Source organism: Limulus polyphemus, unplaced genomic scaffold (assembly GCF_000517525.1).
Source record: "Limulus polyphemus unplaced genomic scaffold, Limulus_polyphemus-2.1.2 Scaffold4212, whole genome shotgun sequence".
NCBI lineage: Eukaryota > Metazoa > Arthropoda > Merostomata > Xiphosura > Limulidae > Limulus > Limulus polyphemus.
The window spans coordinates 1-15,299 of record NW_013669822.1 but is presented as its reverse complement, the minus strand read 5'-3'; the positions used below and the strand labels follow the sequence as shown (position 1 = coordinate 15,299).

The window sequence follows — 15,299 nt, the reverse complement described above, 5'->3', positions numbered from 1 at the left end:
AGACGTTATACCGACATATGAATATTAGGTAACGACGTTATACTGGCATATCAATATTAGGTAACGACGTTATACTGACATATGAATAGTAGGTAACGACGTTATACTGGCATATCAGTATTAGGTAACTATGTTATACTGGGATATGAATGTTAGGTAACGATGTTATACTGGCATATCAGTATTAGGTAACTATGTTATACTGGGATATGAATGTTAGGTAACGATGTTATACTGGCATACGATTATTAGTTTAGCCTATAAGAATAATTTGAATATATTTTTTTTACTTAATATTGTTGCATTTTTGGAATATAAATTAATCTTACGAAAATAATTCGAATATTACATGAGTTTATAGTGAATATTACATGAGTTTACAGTGAATATTACATGAGTTTACAGTGAATATTATAGAGAAAATTTTATATCAGGTTACACTCACATTCTAATGCGTTTTACTAACAATATGAGTGTTAGATGACGTTATACTGATAAGTTTAATATTATGAGATTTACACAACACGATAGAATATGTTACGATCACAGTTTACATTAAGAAATATTTTCTGTTGACTTTGTTTAATTTACAACTTGTGTTGCAGTTGATGTAAATATATTTTTTGTTGTTTTTTTACTTTATAGTCTGGAACCAAGAGTGTAAGAAAATGTAAAGGTTAAAATACCCTTTTTAACTTAATCTTTTAATGATTTGAAAAGCATTCGACCTTACAGTAACCTCCTTTTCAACCAAGCAAGTTTATCACATTTTTACAATAAATTATTTTTGCGTGATTAATTTATTCCAGAACAAAATAAAAACAAAAATGCTTTCCGCCTAAATGTTGTCTAAAAGTGAAATTATGGTAATGGCGGGCTTTTGGAGTGTGGTGTGCAGTCATAGTGATCATTCCTTTCAATTAAATTCAGTATAATTTCTGGTTGGCTTCTTTTATAGTTTAATACATATTCGTTTTGTTCAACGCTTAACTAATAATCTTTCTGCATTCGAAGCACTATAAATGCATTGAAAACTCTAATATTCTCATTTCACTAAGTGGGTTCTGAAGATACTTCAAAGTGAACAAACACCTAATATATACGTACGAATATAAAGTGTTTCTTGGAAAGTTTCACTTTCTATTCTATCTATTAAAGGACTGGAAGAAATAGTACTATCTACAATCGATGGCATAGAAGATGAATTGGAAACATTATCAGAGATGTTGTTTTTCTTTTACTTATTTCTCTCCTTGGTGAAGGATTTGGATTCAATGGTTGGCAAGAAAGGCAACAAAGGCATTGTGTAGTACCTTCTGCAAAAGTAGAAACACTGCATACCTAAAAGTTGTTAATAACAACTACCAACGTTTTTCAACTCTGTTTAAATTTTTATATGAGGGGTAAAAATATCTGCTACACATGGACGAATTAACTAAAATCATGAAAGAGCAGTGAAAAGTTGTATGAGTTTTATTTAAATAATTTGACATTAGGTTTACAGAAGATCGAACATGTCTTAACTAAAAACAAACTCACAAATTATTTAAATAAAAAATAAAGATATTACACACACACAAGCATGTGTATGTATATTACTCCGAGTAGTTCTTTGATGTCAGGTCAAACTTTTTCGAAGAGGCTTTGTCTCATTAACGTTTGTTGGTATAAAAAAAAATATTTCCTCAGGAAAATGTTCAGTTAAGATTATGTCACATCTTTCTTAAGCCTTGTAGAGAGGTGGTATTATGAGACACATCATGATGTTATACTGGGATATGAATGTTAGGTAACGATGTTATACTGGCATACGATTATTAGTTATGGTAACGTTAAAATGAACCGTAAATTATGATCCTACATTATATGACATTATTTTGCATAAGTTGAAAACAACCTTCAAAGTTTTGCAGATAAAGATTAAACTGTGATAAAAAATGTAGATGTTGCCAGTAGCAATAACTACACAAGAAACTTCCAAAAAGTTGTAGAAAATACTCGAGCAAAACACAAGAGGAAGATTAGTACATGCGCATAAATTATTATAGAATCAGACATTTTTCCTCTTTTGTCGATTTCATTATGTTTCCAAGATATTAAACAGTTGTATGATGTGAAATGGAATTAGTTAATGTGTTTTTCTGGAGTCAGTTTTTTTATGTTTTCAAAAAATTAAGAATCAGTCCCACTAAAATAAAAGTATTTGTATGTTCTGAACCCAAAGTAAATGTGTCGTATACGTAATTTGATATAGCCGTCTAATCATTGAGTATTCGACCTCACTACTAGGATGAAAATCTTTTAAAAGTAACTGATGGAGAGTATTTTGCCTTAAAGTATCCTTACTGATACTTGCTAGAGAATATGTACAATATAATATATACCTCTGAAAAGTTAAACTATAATTTTAATTGCTTTTTTTGCATGGTTTGAGTATAATTATTATTGGGCGAAACATTTTGTTTCTACACTAAGCCTGTCTACTAATGATGCCAATGTACGGCATATATAAATTTAAAAGTACACTTTGCCAGGTTTAGCACAAAAATCACCTAACGTAAGTTTTATTTTATATTTTTTATCTTTTCCATACTAATTGCTTTGTATTCCTATACAGCTAAACACGTGCAATGAGAATTTTATTGTGGTTTGGGAATATAACCTGTGAAACAAAACTTCCATTTTATGCGATTCCAAAACACACAATGGATTTGCACATTTGCACATGACTGGTCGACACACCTAGTTGTTTTGTCAGTGTGTTGTTTCTTCTCACGAGGGATCTCGAGTTACCTATCCCATCTATTGATCGGTGTTTATAGCTTATCATCAGTTTACACCTGGGTAGCATATATCAAAACTGTCATGGTGATGTAATACAGGCCTCATAAGTAGACAAGTTGAGCTCGCTCAATACAAGAGAATATATATACATATATGAGCTTAGAAAAGTCTCGCCCAAAGCAGTATATAAAATAACTGATATGACAGACAGGCACCAGTGATATTTCCGAGAAAATGTATAATTTGTTTTAATGGATGTCACGTTGTTCTTTTTCTCGAGAGCAACAGGCACTTAGCAAATTAATCGAAAATGTAAAATTAGCTACTGCTGGTGAAACATTAATAAACAAAACACCATTAGCACAATGAACAATGTGGAGTAATAATGAAATTGTCATCATCTAGCTTTATTTTTTTATAAACTGAAAATTTTGATCAGATGAAACTGTAACGTACTTCAGCTTCAAATATTTAATACTTATGTAACATTTCTATTACAGAAATTTCTTAACGGAATCACTTTTCTACATGAGTGATCATATTAGTGTCGTATATTTTGTTAAGGATATCTTAAAATTTTGCCACCTTCATGGAAAGAACAATATATATATAACTGGAATAAAAAATTACTCAGTAACAGTCCTATAGTATAATTGGGTACATACGAGTCACGAGTACCTATGACATGTCACTATATTCTGTTTTCCCACATTGCCGGTAATAAAATAATGAGTGAATAACGTTTTATGAACCTTTATAATGTAATAGTCCTAAACTATTATTGGGTACATATGAGTCACGAGTACCTATGACATGTCATTATATTCTCTTTTCCAGCATTGCCGGTAATGAAACAATGAATGAATAACGTTCTATGAACATTTATAACATGATGGTGTTAATATACGGCTGCAACAACCACTAGTTTTAACATTTATAAGAAAACTATGTGACAATATATTAATCAAGCATAATAAATAAAAGTTTCATGATATAAAAACCTACATAGTTTTTTTTTTCTCAATAATAACAAATATATTAAACTTAGAATTAATTTTGAGAAAGAAAAATTTTATTTCCTATCCTTCTTTATCACTAAGTGATATTGTCCTCAGGTAATTTTTCATACCTCAGATGATATTATCTTCAGGTAACTCTTCATACACTAGATGATATTACCTTCCCTCGGTTATAGAGGTGTTTAATATTTCTAATTATTTCTGTTTCCTTTTGTATTCTTACGGCAAGTTGTATTGCGGTCTGAAAATTTAATCGGTACAAAATAGTGCGTTCTATTTCACAAAAAAATTAATGATGGTAGTTTTGGGACTGCTTATGATAAAGTATGTTATAGAATAGAAACTTGAATTGTAACATTTTCCAAAAAGAAATATTACAAAAATTGCGGTAAAAATGTAACGTGAGCTATGACTAACCAGCATGTGGATGATGTTGCTGAATGAAACCACGTTTAACCTTCCTTACGTGTTGCTGTAAAACGTGGTATTATTAAAGTTGCTTTTAATCACTGGATATCGTGCAAATCGTAGTTTTCAAGTTATAATGAAACTATAATTATAAATCTAAACACCTATGTACCTTTTAGCCTTGTTTCAGTGCTATGGCTTTAAATTAGTTTTAAAAGCTTACAGGAAGTTCATATATTCGGTTAAAGAGAACGGCTTGCGAGAATCAACAAACGAGCCACTGCAAGGCGCGCTCATCACGGCACGCGCTTGACAGCCTAGTGACAGAGTAATTGTGTCACATCAGTTGATCCTAAAACTACCTACATGATGGATAGTTCGGGCGGGAATAGGGAATAGACAGATTTTCTTTTGTTTTGTTTGCACATTAATTTAACTGCGAAATATTCATACGATATTGATTTGGTCTTTTCTCGCGCCCCCTACTTTTAACAGACACAAACACATTGGCAAAGTGAAATTAAGCTTTCTATTCTACTTGATTCGTCTTCAACCACATCGAGATTTCTATTTCACTCCATTTCATTTATCAATACCCTCAAACGATATAGTTTTTAGAACATTATAATAACAAGTATCATGTGAACAGATCAAATTTCTGGAGTTTATCAACAAATGACTTTTACAATGCATTTGGATGAAATTGTCTTTTAGATGTTAAAGTCTACCATGTAATTAAGGTGGGCAAGTAGTGTTGCGTTGCATTACTTTATTTATTCAAAAAATATCTAGTTAAAGCAAAAACAGATTAGATTTATCAACAGCAAGACGTTGGAAACTGTAGGCTTTTCAAATTAAAAACTGTCTTCCTATTTTCGACTCACATTTCCAATTTTATACAGAAGGAACGGATATTGTTTTTGTGAGTGAGCTATATCCTTGTTCCTATTTTCTTATTCAGGTGTGCGGCAATGAATATAGGGCAGATGAAGAGTCTTTACACTATACATCTTGGCGTTCGATAATACTAAAAGTTAAGGAATTTTAAACAACACCAATTCAGTAAAGAGATTCGCGCACAAATACTGATTTTAACATCGGAATTACAAGGCTAATATTAATTTTCATTTTTCTTTGGGAAACGAAAGATATAATCCCAAGTAATGAGCTAGCCACTTGAGTAAACAATAAAAAAAATCCTATCAGCAATAATGATAACGGGACACTTCAGAAGACTTCAAACACTTGAAGTAGACTTGCGACCGAAATGTTAAGTGGATGTGGAATATTTTAAGGGTCGTGACAGATTTACTATCATATATCTATTTTAATATCAATGTTTGTTCAAGTTAAATTTATATGTAGAAATGTACATAACTTATACTGTTAAATCTGTATTGTGACATTCCCGCCTATTCACTAAAACTGTAGAAAATTCTTTAGTGTAAGAATCAACAATATATATGGTGTACGTTAACACTGGTTGTTCGTTTGTATTGTTGTGTAAGCAGAAAGTTCGAGAAACTCTCCTCACGCCTATAAATATAACTAACGCGACGCGCCAAAGACAGTATATATTATTAGTTCGTATAGTCAGTGTGCTATAAACTTCGAAAGCTATAACTGTGATTGTTATAATGCTTATTAATCGGGAACTTCAGATATTTGACTAGGAAGGTTTATAGATTTCGAATATTACAAACCATTTAACTTCAGCGGATTAATGTAGGACATTAGCATTTTTACGAAAACATTATATGGATAACTCGGTGTGTGTGGCCAGCGAAGAACGAAGAACAAAACTAGCTAGCTCCCTGTTAAGTGATTTGTATCTACATCTACTCAAAATTAATTCGCTCATCCTGAACCCTCGATAAAATATCAAGGAAGTTCCAGACCAGCTATAGGACTCAATATTGTTTGTAAGTTTGTAAAACTTATGTACATAGATCATTATTTGTAATAACCGTTATTGTAAATTGTGATATTGTCTATATATTAAAATACATTTGTATTAAAAAACTGTATGTATCAATCTCGTTAACATGTATCATAAATTGGATACATTCGACATTTATTTATTTTATAAATCTAAATTATCATTTAACTCAGTCTCAGGCTATTCGTAATTGTAATACGTAACAGGGTTTACTGAAGTAAATAAAGAGTAATTTTATTTTTTATAAAAAGAAGAAAATTTATATATTTCTTCCGTGGAAGCACCAAACCTGACCCTCCCTGATCCCGATAAAGAGAGAGCATATATCTTCCTTTAACAAATGCTAAATCTCCACAGCAAACGTAACGTCGGCCATAGAGGTCTCTTTGGAGGATCATTTTACCCACAATGCATCATAATGTGACTTTTTTTTTTACCTGTTACATCAATAGTAGCTGTTTGAAATATACATATTATTTACAGTTTTCTTAGATCTAGTTTTGTGCTTTGGTATTAGTTCAAAGATACGTACATGTAAAATGTATCATTATGTTAATGTAAGCAGCAGGTACGAATACAAAAATCTTGAACTGGCTGACACGAATTATAAAACATTTCGATTATGCACAAAACTCACGAAATATATCCATTACAACATTCTGAAGCATTGGATAACATATTCATTATCGTATCAACTAGAATAAGTTATTGGTTAAGTCAATGAGTTATGCTAAAATATAATTACTGCACATTATGTTTTAACATAACTCATTGACGAAAAATCGGTATAATCGGGGATACTTACAGACTACTGTTTGATAAAAGGTATAGGATAACACACTATTACATGATGTAAATCTGGATAACTCGTGGGTTAGTTAGAAGTATTAGCTAGGATAATAGATTGGTTATTATGTTATACAGATTACGATAACCAATTGACTGATATATGCATAGCCTACGATAATACATTAGTTACTGAATAAAAAAGTAGGCTAGCTATTGACTTTTGAAGGATATGACTTAAGATAACTTACTGATTATTCTTTGATATAAGTTAGAATAACCTAGGGAATCGTCAATGATATAAATTAGAGTAACCTACTGACTTTCTATTAATGTAAGTTATGGTTATCTATTGACTCTTTATTAATGTAAGTTAAGATAACCTACTCAATCTTAATTTATATAAGTTAAGATAACCTAATGACTTTTTACTCATATAAGTTAGGATAACCTATTAAATCTTAATTTATATAAGTTAGGAATCTTAATTTATATAAGTTATGATAACCTAATGACTTTTTACTGATATAAATTAGAGTAACCTATTGACCCTCTATTGATATAAGTTAGGATAACCTATTGACTTTTTATTGATATAAATTTGGATAATATATTAACTCATTATCAGGTTTTTATGTGTGTATGGGCCGGATTCTTTACACTAGGTGTCTGTGACTTGTTGGTGACAAATTTCAACAATAAACAGACAGCCTACAATCAACTTGGTTTAAAATAATATATTCAACACAAGTCAAACATATGTACAAAAATTCGTTGCACTATTGATTATCACAATCAATAATTGTCTCTTTTTCGTCAAAGTCTACAGCGGCGGGTTCAATTACTATACAACACAAATTATTTTCCTGTACTATGTTATCACAATAAACTCAGTGATAAGTTCGATTATGTTACCGCGTGGGTTACCAAAGTTGTATCAGACTGGTTCAGTTACTTTAGAACCCAATTGATCAGACAAACTATTCTTCTCTACTATGTTATTACAATACAATCTGCGATTATTACTTTTTAAAAAATCGTCATTATAAACACTTTATGGCTGAGTTCACGATCACCCAGTCTAACTTCACTTTTTTTCACTAACTTACTTACTGGAATTAACTTGGTCTACTATATATATTGCCTGACTGAGGCCTAAAGCTTTCTACAAACTACCGGACATTATGATGTAACAATACTCACATAGAGCAACGAGAAAAATTCAGAAGGTTCGAGTAACATGACGTCAATTCACAACAATTGAACTACACAACATTCGTAAACAGTTACGTAAGCAAACTTGCGAAACTACCGCTTCTAAAAATAAATTACTTTAACGCTCGCACAACATAAACTAAACATAAACTTAATACTTTCGGATTAAGCTTAAAATGAGCACTAGTGTATATTTAATAACAACCCCATCTTCAAGAAAAATATTTAAAATGTTTTTATATTATATACAAGGATGATTCTCAGCTCATGCATAAAGTTTACTCATACATTCTGCACCAACATTTGCAATCCCCTTTATGGTCTTAATGCAGAACTGATAGTTCTGGAGATACAACACCTACCTCATGATCCTCGCACTGTCGACTTTGCATCTCTGTATATATCGAAGGAGCTGATGGTCTGTCTGGATGATGAAATCTTTTCCACAGAGGTAGTTCTTGAACTTCTGGATGGCACATATGATTGCTAGACACTCTAATTCGATCACAGAGTAGTTTTTTTTCACTACTTAACAGCTTTTTTTTTACATACATTAAATCTTTTGACACGGGGTCGGTCGATTTCATCGAGTCACGTGACCTTCTGTACTCGTTTAAAGTTGACATCAATTTAATACTTATAACTCTCTATATATTGGGTATATCTTCACGAAATTTGGCAGTCTTTCAGTTAATATTACAAGTCTTTCACATACAAAAAGTTATATTTCTTAGTAAAGTACTTTTAATAAAATAAAGTATTGTCCATAAATATAGTGAGTATTTGTTTTGAATAGTCCGTGTGCAAAGTAATTTTCATGTTGAAATTAAAAATACTTTTCGCCATCTCAAATTTCCTTTGTGTAATTCCTAAAACCTCTTAAATGCATTTCGAACGTTTTTTTTCACTAAATCCTTATAGTTTATATGTTATTTTCTCTACCCTAATCTCAAAAATAGATCGGTCAATTCGACCGACCTCATAACCACCAAAAAAATCGAAATAAACCTAAATTACTAGCATCACAATCCAATATGTACGGCAGTGAGGAATTTGGAAGCTTTAAAAGTGGGGCTGAGGCCAAATTTTCTTTCAATGTCTTGAAAACATGCTGGCAAGAAACTGTACATTCAGACTTCTGGCTTTTTTATTTGTCAAATCATGTAGTGGAGCAGCTATAGTTGCAAAGTTTTTCACAAACTTCCATTAATACGTACAGAGTCTCAAAAACTTCTTAACTCACATTGTCTGGTGTTGGCCAATCATGCACTCCTTTCACTTTGTCAGGATCAGTTCGCACACCATGCTCACTTACAATGTGACCCAAGTAAAGCACCTCTTTCTGGAACAAGTGGCATTTCTTTGGATGGGGTTTGAGGTTTGCTGCTTTCAAATGTTGAGTACTTTCTATAGTTAGGATACTTCCTCATCAAATATTGCTGCAACACAATTACATCATCCAGGTACACTAGAGCTATCCTCCATTGTAGGCCTTCCAGTTCTCTTTCCATCAGCCTCTCAAATGTTGCTGGTGTATTGCTAAGCCCGAATGGTATCACACAGTATTGCCAGAGACCTTGGCCATAACTAAATGCAGTCTTAGGTTTATCTGCTTCAGCCATTTTCAGTTGATGGAAACCCGACTCTTTTCAACCTCTCTTTTAACAGTTACCGGAGTTTGGCCTTTGTTGTTTCCAATCGTCATTTTATCGAAGTTAACTACACACTTCCTCGGTAGTAAATAGTCCAGTCCTAACATGCATTGGTCTTCAATGTCAGCCAAGTATAGTTTGTGTCTGTTCTTCATGCCCATGAGCTCAATTGTTGCCCACAATGGTTCCCACAACCTTGCACAATATCCTGTCACACCACAGAACTTCTATATGGCTTCTGGTACTCCTTTCTGATCCAACACAAGGGTTTTCTGAGATGCGGAATCTATGACAAAGTTGCGGTTTTGGCTATCCAGCTTTCCTGTCACATAGACACTATGTGTACTTGCTATATTACACTTAGCTGTTGGGACTTTCACGATGAGGGTTGGTGGGTATCCCTCAACACCAACCCCTACTGGTTTCCCGAAGCTGACTTATTGGTAGTATTCTTCTTACACTGGCTCCTCATATTTTCTTGCTCTCCACAGTTCCAACAACCTTTCTGGGTAGCAGCCTTTCCTGCTGTGACATCTTCCCTGTGTTGAAGTTGCCAGCATTGAGATCTCTTGTGCCCAGGTTTATGAAAGTGCCAGCAAAGTCCCGCAAACTTCTCTGAAAGCTTCCCTTGAATCCTGATGACTGTACCAACTTTGGTATCTCTGTGCTGGACTTAACGTAGGATTCAAATTCAAGAACTCTGGCCATTGCATCCTGCATAGTAGAGTGGTGTGCTTGCTTTACTTGTATCTTCAGTTGTAGACTGTCCAAGGCCTCTACAAACTGATCCCTCAGCAACATCTTGAGGATATTGGGTGGCACATTTGGGTAGGCCTTGTGTGCCATACTTTCCAAATCCTGTGCCAGCTCTTGCAGGTACTCCCCTTTAGCACGGACTCTCGTCCTAAACCTAGCCCTGTAGACTTCGGACTGATTTGGGGTTTCATACCTTAGTTCTAGAGCCGCTACCAGTGCTCTATAGTTGTGTCATTTGTCTGCTGACAAGTGTCCAAGTATTTCAAGTGGTTGTCCCTTCAAGCTCGTTGCCAGATATACTGCTTTCTGCTTCTCTGTCCATCCATATTGCTGACATTCATATCTGGGATGTGACTTCTAACAGGACTGAAGATGTCTGCATTAGGGTCTATCTACGGGGTCTGGAAGGGGCTTCCCGTTGCCCGAGGCTGATTAGGTCGATGGCTAATATATCCTCCTTGTGTAAAATACAGTAAATCATCCTTTAATGTATTTAATTCACTTTGTACTTCTTGCCACTGTTGTTGACTTTCCTGTAGTTGCTGCTGACTTTCCTGCAACTGTTGGAGACTTTCTTCCTGTTTCCTTTCTTGTTCCACTTGCCACTGCTGTAATCTCTTATCTTGTTTATTTTGCTGTTCGACCTGCCACTGTTGCAGGATTTCTTGTCACTGCTGTTGTCTCTCTTCTTGTTTTTCTTTTTCCTCCAACAACTGCTGTAATCTCTCTTGTTTATTTTGCTGTTCGAGCTGCCGCTGTTTCGGGTTTCCTTGCGAATTCTGTTGTCTCTCATCTTGTTTGTTTCTCGCTCTTCTTGTTTCTTTTCTTTATCCTCTAACAACTGCTGTAACCTCTCATTCCTCCAACAACTGCTGTAAGCTCTCTTTTTGTTTCTTTTCTTTTCCTCCAACAACTGCTGTAATCTCCCTTCTTGTTTCTTTTATTTTCCTTCAACAACTGCTGTAATCTCTCTTCTTGTTTCTTTTCTCGTTCTTCTTGTTTCTGTTCTTGTTTATTTTCTCGTTCTTCTTATTTCTTTTGCTGTTCTTGTATTGCTGCCATCAAATCTGCTAAGCTTTAGTTTGATTTTCCAATTCTCGTTTCCATTTTTTTCTGTCCCACTCTCTGACACCAATTTGTTACGTCTCTGTTCATTTGTTAATTTCCTGTATAATTTCTTTCAGATGAAACTTTAGCAATACAAGTCCTTTCTTAAATAAAACTAGTTTATTCTTTCTCAATACAATTTTGCAATACACTTAACTTCCACAGTGACTTTAACTTAAACACACGCTATAATTCACAACAATTCACGCACTTTACTTACGGTCACTACCGCGCTTGACTCACTTGTCTGTCCCTATCTCTGCCTGTCTGCAATAATCTATATAGTCACTTCTTGCCATCTTATATATTCAAAAATAGAGGATATCTGGCAAACACCAGAGCCGCCAAGAACAGTCATGATCCTTCTAAAAACTCACGACGTGTCACCAGCGTCACGTGACTTCCGCTGTCGTAACAATATATAGGCTAGATTATGTTTGTTTATAATGATAATATGGTCGAGCTTGGGACATCTTATCTCTAATATGTATTAAACGTTTTTCCTGGGTACTCTGGGTAGCATAGTAAAAGTAAAAAAAGGTGTTGTCAACAAGAAGAATAATTCAACAAACATCCTAAATTGTAAAGTTTTTTCAGTTCTAAGCCTACCTCTTGGAGCAACGCAGGCTTGCTCCCTTTATCACCAACGTCCAGCTCTACAAATTTGTCATCTTGTGTAGTCAAACAGATTGCAAACACTGCATTCCCGGCTTAAATCCTTAGAGTAGGTGTCTGCGACTTGTCAGCAATGAAACTTCAACAATAAACAAACAACACACAATCCACTTGTTTTAAAATAATAAATCAAAACATGTCAAATGTATATGCAAATGTTTGTTGCACAGTTAATCACCACAGTTGTATCCAGAGCTCTAAATAATTGTATCTTTTAATCAAAGTCCATATATGCTGGTTCAGTTACTTTATAGTACAATTGATAAGACGAATTATTCTTCTCTGTTCCGTTATTACAACACAATCGGCGATAAGTTCATTTACGTTACACTGTTGGTTACCACGGATGTATCCAGAGCTTGAAATAATTCTATTTGCTTCGAAAGTCCACACAAGTTTGTTCAATTACTTTAGATCACAATTGACAAAACAACTTATTCTTCTCTACTCTGTTATTGCAATACAACATGTGATACTTTCACTATAAAGTCGCCGATATACGCTTTCTATAGCTAAACCCACAAATATGCAATCTAGAGTTTTTGTATTATATCTTTCACGATCTTACTTGAACTACATTTTGGACGCATATTTATAAAGAGCCCGGCTGAAGCCTAGAACTTTCTATACACTACGAGATATTACGATGTAATAATACTCGATCAAAACAACGAGAAAAGCTTAGAAGGTTGAAGTAACATGACACACAAGAATATAAGTGCTAATTCACAACAGTTAAACTAAACAAACCTGCGATAAATTGTCGCTTCTAAAAACAACTTAATTTAATACTCGCGCTATGCTTAAATTAAAATAATTGTATATATCTAGCACTTTACCTTCTGAAGCAAACAATGACCATACTCCTGAATCGAAAAATCACGACCAAAATTTCAGTAATGTTGAAGAATTGAATAATGATATCATAGCTGGAAATTCTGAGAATATTGTTCAAGATGAAAATGAACCCCCCACAGAGAACCATGTTGGTTACTATAATCTGGTTTGATGACTACTCAGTGGCGGAACCTGATCATATCATTACAAACGGGCCTTTCTTATTAATAAACAGTACAATTTTCCAAAAGCTGGAATTTAACGTAGTTTCTCTGTTATCAGAAGTGGTTTGAAACAATCTTGCGATTATATCACCTGCAATGTTAGCAAACAAAACTATAGATAGGGAAATGCAGTCATAGATGAAAAAAAAAACGAGATCATTGGAGTAAAGACTTGTAACGTTTAATGAGCATAACTCTTTATGTAGCTGAACACGATTTGGCTTTCAGAGATTATTTACAACAAACAATAGGAATTTTTAGGTCTTGTTCAGTTATTTGGAAAATCTGATTTGACAATGAATGAAAATTTTCATTGGGTTGTGTCTGAAGACACTCAAATTCGTTATTGTGGTAAAAATGTCCAGAATGAAATAATTAATTTGTTGGGCAATGCTGTTAAAGAAAATATGTTAAGTCATGCTAAAGAAGCCTCATTTTAGACTGTACTCCAGACGTCAGTTATATAGAGTAATTCATTTACAATAAGATTTTTAGATGTAAAAGACACTTCAATCAAGGAACATTTTGCTATAAATCAGTTACAGACTCTACTGGAAAAGGATTGCATGGTATTATACTAGATTTGTTAAGAGAATGAAAGCTGGACTTACAAAACTAAATAGGGCAGGGATACAATAATGGGTCCAATACGAAGGGGGAAAATAAAGATCTTAAAAGAACATGCACGAGCATTTTTTATGCCATGTGTATGTCATCCCCTGAACTTGTAAGTTGGGGATAGTGCTGCAAGTTGTCTGGAATCGACTTCAATACGAGATGATATACTGATATAGAATACGTACTGGTAAAGGAGAGACTTATGTTGATACAAATATGATAATAGAGAGGAGACGTGCACTAACGTACCAATAAAGAAGAAACATATGCTGATATAGAAAACATGTACTGAGGTACTAACACAAAAGAGGCAAGTATTGTTGTACTGATACAAAACAGACAAGTATTAGTACATCAGGAACAAGCATTGACACAGAGAAGACAAGCTGATACAGAAGAAGGGGCACATAATGATGTACCGATACAGAAGATACATGGGAGGCATGCACTATCACAGAAGAAACATGTACTAATATATAACTGAAACTATTGTCATGTATAGCTAAAAGTAGAGAAAGGAATAGTAAACTTTTATATATAAAACTAATTCGATAACCAAAATATTTTAATTGTTAAGAAACTTACACTTGTAAGGCAATCATCGGGCCTGATTACACACCAGTGTGAAAAATTCATTCTGTAAATAAATGTGAAAGACAAGAAAATGACATATAAGAAGAAAAATCTTGAATAATGTGATATATAGCTTAGATGATAGATTTTAACCGGTAGATTATGACAGAATTTGACATTTATCATACATTTGAGACTTTAAATCACAAACATATCTTTTTTTATCAAATATTTTCTTTTTAGGAATAACGAAAAGTGTTATAATCAAATATAAGTGTTTGTACTTTCTTCTTTGTTAACAATGAAAATGTTTCTACATATGTAAATTATCTTTAACCTTGTAATGAATACGTGAATTTTTTTATGTTTTATATCTTTTTTGGTAATAGCATGTCAATTAACGTACATCTCAAAGCTACATATTGTTACGACAGCGGAAGTCACGTGACGCTGGTAACACTGCATGAGATAATTATAGTATTTTGGCACTTGTGTATAAAGTTAAAATCATAAATAATATTCAACTTTAAACTGGTACGTAATTTAAAATACCGCTTAAATGAGCAGAAAGGAGATGTAAAAAATAAAAGATCTGAAAATAACATACAGGTCAATGACCTACTAACAAGCTATATATACTTTGGCAATTGTCTTTTAATTCACTCCTGAGGATGACGTTGTAACGTCGAAACGTGTAGTCGTCAAC

At 33.5% G+C, this 15,299-nt stretch overlaps 1 long non-coding RNA gene across 1 annotated transcript; it reads right to left on the bottom strand.

Moving 5' to 3' along the window:
• Positions 1-7,582: 7,582 nt before the first annotated feature.
• On the bottom strand, positions 7,583-12,584 carry LOC111088677. Its single transcript, XR_002613127.1, has 3 exons — positions 12,422-12,584; positions 8,297-8,301; positions 7,583-7,597 (listed from the first exon to the last, which is right to left on the bottom strand). It is a non-coding gene; the product is annotated as an uncharacterized LOC111088677 (long non-coding RNA).
• Positions 12,585-15,299: the final 2,715 nt, after the last annotated feature.